This window comes from Heptranchias perlo, chromosome 2 (genome assembly GCF_035084215.1).
Source record: "Heptranchias perlo isolate sHepPer1 chromosome 2, sHepPer1.hap1, whole genome shotgun sequence".
Lineage (NCBI taxonomy): Eukaryota > Metazoa > Chordata > Chondrichthyes > Hexanchiformes > Hexanchidae > Heptranchias > Heptranchias perlo.
The window spans coordinates 123,128,797-123,141,777 of NC_090326.1; the positions used below are offsets into that span (position 1 = coordinate 123,128,797).

General features: G+C 42.3%; 1 protein-coding gene across 6 annotated transcripts in view; it reads left to right on the top strand.

The window, feature by feature from the left end:
- The first annotated feature begins 346 nt into the window (after nt 1-346).
- The window catches only part of LOC137342799 (protein DBF4 homolog A-like), a 52,894-nt gene continuing 40,259 nt past the window's right edge, over nt 347-12,981 (top strand). For 5 of the 6 annotated variants that reach the window (XM_068006988.1, XM_068007018.1, XM_068007001.1 and 2 more), the window contains exon 1: nt 347-365. The gene's annotated coding sequence lies outside the window, so the exon portion shown is untranslated. The other variant, XM_068006993.1, reaches the window with a different exon arrangement.

The window sequence follows — 12,981 nt, forward strand, 5'->3', positions numbered from 1 at the left end:
GTCGATGTGGGACAAACAATCTACTCGGCGTTGGCAAGTCTACCAATCTATTATTTATTGGGTTATTTTATTTGGTGGGAAGACGGGCAAATAAAAAAAAAATGCCGTTAATAGATTCTTTTTCGAATCTTACACGCGCGGTGTGGAAAGTGCGGAACTCGGAACGGGGGCTTGGTTTTACCTAAATCTTGCTGCGGATACGCGAGCGGCGGGAAAAAAGAAAAAAAAAAGGGAGAGAGAAAAATAAAACGGTCGGGCCGGAGAGCGAGGGACCGGGGAGTGAGGGGCCGGGGTCGAGGGACCGGAGAGTGAGGGGCCGGCGGGAGGAGGAGGAGGAGGAGGAGGAAGGGAGCAACAGCTTACGGGTGAGTTTGACTGGCATTCGCTGCTTCCTCTCCCCCCAGGCCCAGGCCGGCAGGTCAGTGACTTTATTCAAACAGCGAGAGGCCGTTTAACGTTTAAATGACTGGAGGCGGCGGCGGCGGCGGCGGCCGCCCCCCGTGTGTCTGAGACTCGCGCTCTCTCTCTCTCCTCAAAATACTTCCCCGTTACTCCAGCCCAGCTACACTGACCTCTCCAGCCCTTTCAGATTTAATAGAGGATTTAAAAAAATTATTGGTGGAACTTATTTGCTCAGGTTCGGGGGTGGGTGGAGGAGTCGCTGATTGAGGGGCCGTTAATTTAAATCTGTCATTAATAGAGAGAGAGAAGTTAGCAATGTCTTTACACGGGGTTGTTGGATTTTACCTTGCCAGAGGGAATAATAGGGGTGGAGACCATTGCTTTTTTTTTTAAAAAAAAGAGTAACATTGGCTAAATATTTGAAGCAGAGGAAGATGCAGGGCCATGGGGAGAGAGCAGGCAATGGGGTTAATTTTGGATGATTCTAGCAGAGAGCTGGCACAGATGATATGGGCCTAGTGTCCTCCTGTGCTCTAAACTTCTATGGTTAGATACAAGTTTATGTTTTTGTCAATTTAAAAGATTGCGGGTTCAAGCTCTACTACAAGTCTTGAGTGTACAATCCCGGGTGATCTTCCAGTGCAGCATTGAGATTGTTCTGTATTGTCTGAGGTGCATTACATTGGAAGAGACATAGGAACTGGAGTAGGCCATTCAACTCCGTGAGCCTGTTCTGTCATTCAGTTAGATCATGGCTGATCTGCACCTCAACTCCAATTGCCTGCCTTGGCTCCATATCCCTTGATACCCTTACTTAACAAAAAAATTATCAATCTCAGTTTTGAAAGCTGCTATTGTCTCAGTATATGGGATCCTGGGCTTTATTAATAGAGACATAGAGTACAAAAGCAAGGAAGTTATGCTAAACCTTTATAAAACACTGGTTAGGCCTCAGCAAGAGTATTGTGTCCAATTCTGGGCACCACACTTTAGGAACGATAACATAAAGAATGGGAGCAGGAGTAAGCCATACGGCCCCTCGAGCCTGCTCTGCCATTCAATAAGATCGTGACTGATCATCTACCTTAACTCCATTTTTGCCCTAACCATTGATTCCCTTAGTGCCCAATAATCTATCAATCTCAGTCTTGAATATACTCCGACTGAGCATCCACGGTCCTCTGAGGTAGAGAATTCCAAAGATTCACAACCCGGTCCTTAATGGTCGAACTCTTATCTTCAGACGATGATCCCTAGTTCTAGACATTCCAGCCAGGGGAAACAGCCTCTCAGCAGCTACCCTCTCAAGCCCTTTAAGAAATTTATATGTTTCAAAGAGATCACTTCTCATTTTTCTAAATTCCAGAGAATATAGGCCCATTCTACTCAATCTCTTCTCATAGGACAACCCTCTCATCCCAGGAATCGATCTAGTGAACCTTTTGTTGCACCCCCTGTAAGGCAAGTATATCCTGACTTAGGTAAGGCAACCAAAAGTCTACACAGTACTCCAGGTGTGGTCTCACAAGAGCCCTTTATGATTGCAGCAAGACCTCCTTACTCTTATACTCCAACCTCTTTGCAATAAAGACTAACATACCATTTGCCTTGCTAATTGCTTGCTGTACCTGCATGTTAACATTCTGTGATTTGTGTACAAGGACACCCAAATCACTCTGATTACCAACCTTTCTTAGTGTCTCACTGTTTAAAAAATATTCTGCATTTCTATTCTTGCTACCAAAGTGGATAATTTCATGTTTCTCCACATTATACTCCATCTGCCACCTTCTCGCCCACTCACTTAACCTGTCTATATCCCTTTTCAGCCTCTTTGCATCCTCCTTGCAGCTTACGTTCCCACCTAGCTTTATCGTCTGCAAACTTGGGTACCTTACACTCGGTCCCCTCATCTAAGTCATGGCCTTAAAGAGGCTGCAGAAGCGATTTACCAGGGATGAGGGAATGCAGTTATGTGGTGAAATTGGAGAAGCTGGGGTTGTTCTCCTTAGAGCAGAGAAGGTTAAGAAGAGATTTGATAGAGGTGTTCAAAATCATGAGTTTTGATAGAGTAAATAAGGAGAACCTGCTTCCAGTGGCAGAAGGGTCAGTAACCAGAGGCCACAGATTTAAGGTGATTGGCAAAAGAACCAGAGGCGACATGAGGAAACTTTTTTTTAACGCAGTGTTGTTGTGATCTGGAATGCACTGCCTGAAAGGGTGGTGGAAGCAGATTCAATAGTAACTTTCAAAAGGGAATTGGATAAATACTAGAAGGGAAAAAATTACAGGGCTATGGAAAAAGAGCAGGGGAGTAGGAGTCGGACTCTTTCAAATAGCTGGCACAGGCATGATGGGCTGAATGGTCTCCTTCTGTGCTTGTAACATACTATGATCTACAGTCTTTTGGGGTAGAGAATTCCAGATTACTACGGGCCTTTGTGTGGAAAAAGTGCTTCCTGATTTTCCTTCTGAATGGCCTAGCTCTAATTTTAAGATTTTGTCCCCTAGATCTTGATTCCTTCAACAGAGGAAATAGTTTCTTCGTATCTACCTTATCGAATCTAGGGTTGCCAACTCTGATTTGTCATATTTCTGGAGGCCGGGTCACTTGATATCAGATTGCAGTTTGCAAATGTTATTACATTATTGCTGCACAGTTTTTAATGTAACCTTGACAAGTAGATGATACATACAGTTTGTAAACTTAATCTTTGTTTGATTTCAAAACTCAGACATCAAATACACGAGTAAATTCTTTGGATCTAGCACCTGAGATAATAAAACTATCTTTCATAATTAGACAAACAGTATTGTCAGTTATAAAAACTAGAAATGCTCAGGAAGTCTGGCAGCACCTGTGATGAAAGAAAGAGTTAACATTTCAGGTCGATGACCCTTCATCAGAACTGGAAGATGTTAACGATTGAACAGTTTTTAAGCAAGTACAGAGCCAGGACACGGGGGAGGAAAGAACAAAAGGGAAGGTCTCTGATAGAGTGGAGGGCTGGAGTGATTTAAATGACAAAAGGGATGATGGTGCAAGGCAAGGAGGGTGGTAATGGAACAAGTAAAGAAACAAAAGATGGGTGTAGAGGAGTTGTAAATGGCAACATCGGAACCATTACCAGCACTTGCTGTCTGGAAAAATGGAATGCTGAAAAGGGAGGAGTAGATGTGTTTGGTGGTGGCATTGCACTGGAGGTGGCGGAGGATGATACGTTGAATGTGGAGGCTGGTGGGGTGGAAGGTGAGGACAAGGGGAAACCCTATCATGGTTCTGGGAGGGAGGGGAAGGGGTGAGGGCAGAAGTGCAGGAAACGGGACGGACACTGTCAAGAGCCCTGTCAACTACAGTGGAGAGGAATCCTCGGTGGAGGAAAAGGGAAGACATATCGGAAGCACTGGTGTGGAAGGTGATATCAGAACAGACACGACAGGGAAACTGGGAGAAGTGAATAGAGTCCTTTTATAGAAATCATAATCAAGGTAGCTGTGGGAGTCGGTGGGCTTATAGTAGATTTTGGTTGACAGCCTACCCCCAGAAATGGAGATAGGGAAGTTGAGGAAGGGAAGAGTCGGAGATGGACGATGTGAAGGCGAAGGAAGGGTGGAAATTGGAAGCAAAGTTGATGAAATTTTCCAGTTGGGGGCAAGAACAGGAAACTGCATTGATACAGTCATCAATACACCGGGACAAAGAGGTGAGGAAGGGGACCTGAGTAGGACTGAAATAAACATGAAATGTTCCACGTATCCCAGAAAAAGGCAGGCAGAGCTAGGACCCATAAGGGTTCCCATGGCGACACCTTTTTGGAGGAAGCGAGTGGAGTCAAAGGAGAAGTTGTTCAACTTAAGAACAAGTTCAGCCAGGTGGAGGAGGGTGGTGGTGAATGGCGACTGGTTGGGCCTCTGTTCAAGGAAGAAGTGGAGGGCCCGCAGTGGGGGGTGGAGGTGTAGAGGTACTGGAGGTCCATGGTGAAAAGGATACAGTTAGGACCAGGGAACTGGAAACTGTTAAATTGGCAGAGGATGTTGGAAGAGTTGCGGGTGTAGGTTGGAAGAGACTGGACAAGGAGAGAAAAAATAGTCAAGATAGGAAGAAACAAGTTCTGTGGGGCAAGAACAGGCTGAAACGATGGGTCTACCAGGGCAGTTCTGTTTGTGGATCTTGGAAAGGAGGTAGAAGCAGGCTGTGTGGGGTTGGGGGACAATCTTCCTCAGCCTGTTCTTCTCACCTCCCCAGCCCTTTCAGATTTAATAGAGGATTTGAACTCCTCCCTTCCCACCATCCAGGGCCCCAAACAGGTGAAACAGCAATTTACTTGTACTTCTTTCAATTTAGTATACTGTATTCGCTGCTCACAAGGCAGTCTCCTCTACATTGTAGAGACCAAACACAGAATGGTGATTGCTTTGCTGAACACCTCCACTCAGTCCGCAAGCATGACCCTGACCTGTTGGTCGCTTGCCATTTTAATTCCCCGTCCCACTCCCACTCTGACCTCTGTCCTCGGCCTCTTACATTTTCAATGAAGATCAACGGAAACTCGAGGAACTGCACCTCATCTTTCGATTAGGCACTTTACAACCTTCTGGACTCAACATTGATTTCAGTAACTTCAGATCATAACCACTGCTTCCATTTTTCTGGACAGCAAGTGCTGGTAATGGTTCTGATGTTGCCATTTATAGCTCCTCTAGACCCATATTTTGTTTCTTTACTTGTCCCATTACCATCATCCCTAAAGAAGTTAAGGATTGTATTAGATTAAAAGAAGATGCTTATAATGTTGCCAAGAAGAGTAGTAAGCCCGAGGATTGGGAGAGCTTTAGAAAACACCAACGGATGACCAAAAAATGATAGAGGGAGAAAATAAAATGAGAGTAAACTAGCAAGAAATATAAGAACAGATTGGAAGAGCTTCCACAAGTATGTAAAAAGGAAAAGAATAGTGAAAGTAAACATTGGTCCCTTTAGAGGCTGAGACAGGAGAAATTATAATGGGGAATAAAGAAACGGCAGAGATGTTAAACAAATATTTTGTATCTGTCTTCACAGTAGAAGACAAAAAAATAGTGGGGAACCAATGGTATAATGAGAGTAAAGCACTTAGTGATATCAAGAAATGGCTGAGTGCACTGGATATCACTGGATGGGCCCCAACAACATCCCGGCTGTAGTGCTGAAGACTTGTGCTCCAGAGCTAGCTGCGCCTCTAGCCAAGCTGTTCCAGTGCTGCTACAACACTGGCATCTACCCGACAAATTGGAAAATTGCCCAGGTATGTCCTGTTCACAAATAGCAGGACAAATCCAACCCGGCCAATTACCGCCCCATCAGTCTACTCTCAATTATCAGCAAAGTGATAGAAGGTGTTGTCGACAGTGCTATCAAGCGGCACTTACTCACCAGTAACCTGCTCACCAATGCTCGGTTTGGGTTCCGCCAGGACCACTTGGCTCTAGACCTCATTGGAGCTTTTGTCCAAACATGGAGAAAAGAGCTGAATTCTAGAGGTGAGGTGAGAGTGACCGCCCTTGACATCAAGGCAGCATTTGACTGAGTGTGGCATCAAGGAGTCCTGGTAAAATTGAAGTCACTGGGAATTAGGGAAAATTCTCCATTTGCTGGAGTCATACCTAGCATAAAGGAAGATGGTAGTGGTTGTTGGAGGCCAATCATCTCAGCCCCAGGACATTGCTGCAGGAGTTCTTCAGTGCAGTGTCCTAGGCCCAAACATCTACAGCTGCTTCATCAATGACCTTCCCTCCATCATAAGGTCAGAAGTGGGGGTATTTGCTGATGATTGCACAGTGTTCATTTCCATTCGCGACGCATCAGATAATGAAGCAGTCCGAGCCCACATGCAGCAAGACCTGGACAACATACAGGCTTGGGCTGATAAGTGGCAAGTAACATTCGTGCAATGACCATCTCCAACAAGAGAGAGTTTAACCACCTCCCCTTGACATTTAACAGCATTACCATCGCCGAATCCCCCACCATCAACATCCTGGGGGTCATCATTGACCAGAAACTTAACTGGACCAGCCACATAAATACTGTGGCTACAAGGGCAGGTCAGAGGCTGGTTATTCTGCAGCAAACGACTCACCTCCTGACTCCCCAAGTGTGATGGAACACTCTCCACTTGCCTGGATGAGTGCAGCTCCAACAACACTCAAGAAGCTCAACACCATCCAGGACAAAGCAGCCCGCTTGATTGGCACCCCATTCACCACCTTAAACATTCACTCCATCCGGCGCGCCGTGGCTGCTGTGTGTACCATCTACAAAATGCACTGCAGCAACTCACCAAGGGTTCTTCGACAGCACCTCCCAAACCCGCGACCTCTACCACCTAGAAGGATAAGGGTAGCGGGCGCATGGAAACACTGCCACCTGCGCATTCCACTCTAAGTCACACACCATCCTGACTTGGAAATATATCGCCGTTCCTTCATTGTCGCTGGCTCAAAATCCTGGAACTCCCTACCTAACAGCAATGTGAGAGTATCTTCACCACATGGACTGCAGCAAGGGCAATTAGGGATGGGTAATAAATGCTGGCTTTTTTTAGTGACGCCCTCATCCCACGAACGAACAAATTTTTTTTAAAAATGTAATTAATTTTATTAAAGAGAAAGTACTGGAGACTAAAAGCCGACAAATCCCCTGGACCTGATGGCCTACATCCGAGTGTTCTAAAAGCGGTGGCTGCAGAGATAGTGGATGCATCAGTTGTGATCTTCCAAAATTCTCTAGATTCTGGAATGGTCCCAGTGGATATTAGCATGGCTAGAGGATTGGTCAATGGACAGAAAAGAGAGTGGGGATAAACGGGTCATTTTCAGGTTGGCAGGCTGTAAGTAGCGGGGTGCTGCAAGGATCAGTGCTTAGGCCTCAGCTATTATCTATATTAATGACTTAGATGAAGGGACCGAGTGTAATGTATCCAAGTTTGCTGACGATACAAAGCTAGATGGGAAAGTAAGCTGTGAGGAGGACGCAAAGAGTCTGTAAAAGGATATGGACAGGTTCAGTGAGTGGGCAAGAAGGTGGCAGATGGAGTATAATGTAGGGAAATGTGAGGTTATTAACTTTTTGGTAAGAATAGAAAAACAATATTTTTTCAATGGTGAGAAACTATTAAATGTTGATGTTCAGAGGGATTTGGGTGTCCTTGTACATGAAATACAGAAAGTTAATATGCCAGGTACGGCAAGCAAGAGGGAAGCGGAGGGGGGAGAGGGAAAAGGGAAGCGGGGGGAGGGAGAGGGAAGTTAGTCCATGCCACTATTCAGAGAAGAGTTCTGGTGTCACATCCCACCCTCAACCAGTACCACCAAAAACAGATTAAATGGGCATTTATCTTATTGCTACTGTGAGATCTTGCTGTGTGCAAGGTGGCTGCCACCTTTGTTTACACAAGTCACTACACTTCAAAGTAGTTCATTGTATGTGAAGCACTTTGAGGCCTTTGAGAGATATGATGTGACCTTTTCCAGCTAATGTCAGTTTTGAACACTTGGTTAGTTATAATGTAGCACAGCTAGCTGCAAAGCTAGCAGTTCTTTAAGATACTCTGGAAGCTTTGGGTGTTGTGAATTCACCTTGTTTATACTAAAATTATTTTGTTGTTCAGCAAGATCCTTACAGACCATCAAACAGAGAAGCACATTGCTGGCATACATGGGTGCGTTGATAAGCAAAGAAGATGGTGGTCAGCATGTCAGGAGGCATTGTTTATGTTATCTCTTTTCTAGTGCCTCTGGATGTGTTGGTGAAACCATCTTTACAGATGGATTCACTTTCTGTAGGCATGAGCACTGCCTCGTGTACTTCAGAAAACTACTACAAAAATTGGGTTGCTGTTGCTGGCTACTCAACACCTTAAGGGAGAGGGGAGAAAATTGGTAGGGGGGAAAAACTGCTTTTTTTTTCTCGTGGCTGTATTTTTCTCTTCTTCCAAATTAGATGTATATAATCTTTGATAGGATAACCACAGTCAGCTCAGAATTGGTTAAGGAAAAGTCTGGTCTTGAATCTGACTCTGCTGACCAGTTGCTGTTATCAGGGTTTTTTTAGAAAGCAGTGGATTCTTTTCTGAAATTTCTTGCAAGTTATGATAACTTTACATCCCCTGTATGAGTGTTTTATTTATACAGTATTCAAACTTATGGCCACAAGATCAGTAGCTGACAACCAAAGCTTGTAACAAAAAAAATACGATGAAGCTTATTATACATCTTGCATGCAGGTGGATGTTTGTTGGAGACAATGTTAAATGCTTGCCAGCTTAAGCACAATATGTATATGTGTTTTTTAAAGGTAAGGAAAGTGTTAAGGGGTAAATTTAACAAATTGGTGATACCAGTGCAGAGCTTCATGTGATGGATGCATATCACAAATTTGGGTGCAGGGGTTAAATTTCCCGATTAGTGGCCTGCACGATTTAAATTTTACATGAAACTCTGTTTCAAGATTGCTAAATTGTAAAATTTACCCCTTTACTTTTAGGCTCATCAAGGTGAGGGATATTAGTGCTGCAATTATTTCCGCGAATAGCAGATTTCCCGCGCCATTATGCAAGGAAAGTAAGAATAGATGTATTATACCACGTAATGTATTACTCTATTGCTAGGGTTGGAACTGTGCCCCTTTACTGCATCCAATGAAGGCAGCAAGCACTCCCAGGTCAGGTATAGCACAGACAAATGCAGAGTAAAGGTCCCTCTATTCTGCCCCAACAATGTACCTCAGCCCTGAGCTCAGACACAGTTTTGTGTTGTAGATCTATATGTACTTGGAACTGGATTGACACTGCTCAAACTCGTTTCACTTAAGACATTTAAAGCCTGCATACAGAGGAAACTTTCATTCCACCACCGCCCCCACCCCCCCCCCCCCCCCTGTCTGGACTGGATTGGAATTCAGGGCCAGTTTTCAACACATTACACCAGCCAGTCTTCCCCCATTTCCAATATGTTTTGAAAATTAGAAAAAAAAATCTGTTTTTAAAAAAGAAAACACATCAAATTTCTTACTGCTGTGGAGTAAGCCACTTTGGGCCTCCAGACTACTAAGGTGATGCTGTGTGTATCCTGGAGCACCTCTCTTTGTTGCAGCGGGTTCTATCATTTCGGATTGATCCTGAGCAAATATGCTACTGGCTTGGTATGCAGCATACAAATTTGTTATGATAAACTTCAGTTTTGCATTTATGCAAGGTTCTAATATTGCCTCTTGTATAATACACAAACTATGAAGAATCTTAAAATGTCTTTATTTTTTCTGTAGCAACGTGAATGGTTCAGTGTTCCATTCTCTATATCCATCTGTTCATTATAAAAATTGAATGCGTACTAATCCCAAGAATTATGCATTCTTGTAGGTGTCAGCCTTAGCTCTGTGGTAGCAACTAGGTTCAAGCTCCACTCCAGAAAGTTGAGCACATAACCTAGGCTGCACTTCAGTGCAGCACTGAGGTGCCAATTTTCGGATGAGACGTTAAACTGAGGCTCCATCTGCCCTCTTAGATAGACATAAAAGATATCATGGTACTATTCAAAGAAGAACAAGGAGTTCTTGGTGTACTGGTCGACATTTAACCCTTAACCAACACCAGTAACAAGATTATATGGGACCTCACTGTGTGCCAGTTGAGTGCCACATTTTCCTACATTACAACAGGTTGTGAAATGCACAATATAAATGCACGTTCTTTTTGTAACATCATTCAATATTTGAACCAGTCCTATGCACACCTAACGTTTTGTGGTACAGTATTGTCTAAAATATAGATTTTATTTTAAAAAATGCTGTCAAAAATGGCCCTGAGGTCATCAGATTTTTGAATTTTTCTGTTTGTCTTACTAGCATGTAATTTTCATATACTAATAAAAACATATTTTACAATGATATCTGTTTTCATTTGGGTATCTGACACCATTTTTCGGAAGTTAGGATGATGTCTATAAGGACTCAGTATTTGCAGGGGTTCCCCCACACAGAAAAATTTGAAAACTTAAAAAAAAATTGTACTTGTGGTGTGGGCAGTGCTGGCAAGGCAGTATTTATTGCCTATCCATAGTTGCTCTCTGGGTGGCAGGTTCCCTACCCTAAAAGATTTTTTTGATATTAGCTCACAATTGATTTATTGAATTCAGTTTCACAACGCGCCCTGGTGGGATTTGAACTCCATCTCTGAGTTGCTAGTCCAGTACCGTCCACAGTGTATAGTTTGACATACTTGCTTCTAATCAACTTTGTCAATCCAGCATGGAAATCTGTTCTCTTTACAGTATCTTTTAGGGAATGAATTATGGCCCACAATACCCCTCTAGATTTTACCCAAAGTCTTCTAAATTTATTACCACTCATTCTTTTACAGCCACCAACCACTCTCACCCTAAACTATACAAGCAATCAAGACCAAATTACATTTACCTTATATTAGCTTTGCCACTTTGCCATCTTAAGTTTTGGATGTAGAGACCTGCAACTGAGCAAATAGCTTTCATTTTTTCTCCCCCTAAGCACAGCAGATTTATTTATTTAGCAATTGGCATGATCTGGAAAAATAAACACAGGAGTGTGATGAAATTCACTTTCTCCCCCTTAGCACAGCAGATTTATTTTTAGCTATTGGCTTGATCTCCTGAAAAATAAACATGGGGTGTGATGAAATTCACCCAACCCTAATTGTCCATTAGTTAATTATTAACTTGTATCTTGGTCCTGTGCATACATTGTATTTTAACTAGATATCAAATGCAAGATTTTTAAAATTTCATTCTTGGGATATTGGCATTTATTGCCCATCCTTAGTTGCCCTGAGAAGGTGGTGGTGGGACGTCTTCTTTAACCGATTAGCGGTTTGATATAACTGAGTAACTTGCTAGGTCATGTCAGAGGGCAGTTAAGAGTAACGTTGGTGTGGGACTGAAGTCAGTTGTAGGTGAGACCGGGCAATGGCTTTTTTTCCCTTAAAGGACTTTAGTGAACCTGTTGGGTTTTTACAACTGATAGCTTCATGGTTACTTTCTTACTGATACCAGCTTTTTTGTTTCCAGCTTTTTAAAACTGAATTCATATTCTCAAACTGCCATAGTGGGATTTGAACTAATTCTTTGGATTATTAGTTCAGGGCTCTGGTTATGAGTCTAGTAACATAACCACTATGCAACTGTACCCAATTTGTGTATTATATAACTATTTTTGTCTCATTCTTTGTACTTAACAATCAGTCTTGAAGAAAGCCAGGGCTCAAATGTTCAAAATTTGTTGTGTTTCAGTGATAACTGGCACTGCTGTTATCATCTGGTGACATTCAGCATAGGCGATGGTTGGCTTCCTTTTGCTGAACAGGTCTTGCCTCGTAATCATTTAATCTAGAAAAGCATTATAAATTTTTTTAAGGGCTTTCTTATCATGACTTAAAATTAGTGGTTTAAAAAGTTATATCATCTTATCAGTGGTGTGCATGCTTTGCTAACATTTTGTAAGCAAAGATGGAAGAATTCATTTCTAAGGTTTTAAGTCTCAAATTTTTGCTTTATTTTATAGTCATAACCTCAGTAGTTTTGATAAATATATATTTAATAACCATGACAATGAGTTAAGTGTTCAAAATAATGAAAGGGTTTAACAGTGTAAATTATATTATTTTCACCCATTGGTGAATTGGTAACAATAGGGCATAAATTTTGGATTGATACTAGAACTACAAAGGTGGCGGTTAGAAGAACTTTTTTCACGCAAAGAATTATTAGAATATGGAACGCTTCACCACAAGTGACCCTTGAAGCCAAATCAATCACCATATTTACGAGGGAACTAGATAAACATTTGAAAAAAAACCTGAAAGAGTACAGGGAGATAGCGGAGAAATGAGATTAGAATAGATAGCTTTGGTGCAGGAGCTGCACCAGTACAGGCATAATGGATCAAATGGCTTTTGGTATTAAAATGTCCATGGTTTTGAGACAAGCTTAATTACAGCATTGCAAAGTATCCTACCCAAATTTACAGCTAAAATTGATGATAATGAGGTAGTTGATGATTCACTACGTTGTTTACAAAGTAACTTTTGGCTACAATATGTGTGTTTCACATTGTCTACACTACAATTATAATGAACATCTAATCTCTGTCTAAAATGTCTTCTGAAACCACATTGAAATTACTTCCAGTAAGGGCCATGTAAACGTTTGTTAATCAGGGAACCATGAACAGAGGATACATATTTAAGGCCTGCTGGAAACAAATGGTTAGGGTTAATATGTATTGCCTAGATTGGAGAAGGGTTGGCAATGGTGGATCCACTTTTGTTCTTGGTGTAACTATAGATGATTTAGTCTTGGGAATGAGGATCATAATATTGAAAATTTCTGACAACATTTAAGTAGGAGGTTTAGCAAACAGTGAGAGGACTGTAAAAGACATCAGGAGGATGTAGACAAGTTAGCAGAATTGGCAGATGCAATTTAATATGGAGAAGTTTGAGGTAATGCATTTTGAGAGGGAAGCTAAGGAATGGGCAAATTTTTTTTAATTATTTCGGGATGTGAATG